The sequence below is a fragment of the Corvus brachyrhynchos genome, unplaced genomic scaffold (genome assembly GCF_000691975.1).
Source record: "Corvus brachyrhynchos isolate BGI_N302 unplaced genomic scaffold, ASM69197v1 scaffold2812, whole genome shotgun sequence".
Classification (NCBI taxonomy): domain Eukaryota; kingdom Metazoa; phylum Chordata; class Aves; order Passeriformes; family Corvidae; genus Corvus; species Corvus brachyrhynchos.
Genome location: NW_008236516.1, coordinates 586 through 997, shown reverse-complemented (window position 1 = coordinate 997; position 412 = coordinate 586). Strand labels below are relative to the sequence as shown.

Sequence of the window (412 nt, the reverse complement as noted above, 5' to 3'; positions counted from 1 at the left end):
GAATTCCCAAACCCGGCCGGTTTTATCCCCTCCCAAAAAAAAACCTCCCCAAAAACGACCGAAATTTCCCCGAAATTGTCGAAATTCTCTGAAATTCCCTGAAATGCCCCGAAATGCCCCGAAATGCCCCGAAATGCCCGAATCTCGGCGCGAAAAGGCTCTGGAAAACAACCCCAAAAAAAGCCCCCAAAAATGTCCCGAATTTTTTCCGCTTTTATTTGGAAATATTGAGGGGGAAAACCCGGCCTGGATCGGGAACGGGATCGGGAATGGGATCGGGAACGGGATCGGGAATGGGGGAAATCCCGGCCTGGATCGGGAACGGGATCGGGAATGGGGGAAATCCCGGCCTGGATAGGGAACGGGATCGGGAACAGGATCGGGAACGGGATCGGGAATGGGAGAAATCCCG

At 53.6% G+C, this 412-nt stretch overlaps 1 long non-coding RNA gene across 1 annotated transcript in view; it reads right to left on the bottom strand.

The window, feature by feature from the left end:
- Positions 1-193: 193 nt before the first annotated feature.
- Positions 194-412, bottom strand: part of LOC108444735 — a 645-nt gene continuing 426 nt past the window's right edge. The window contains exon 2 of the long non-coding RNA XR_001859396.1: positions 194-350. This is a non-coding gene — a long non-coding RNA (uncharacterized LOC108444735). The remainder of the gene's footprint in view (positions 351-412) is intronic.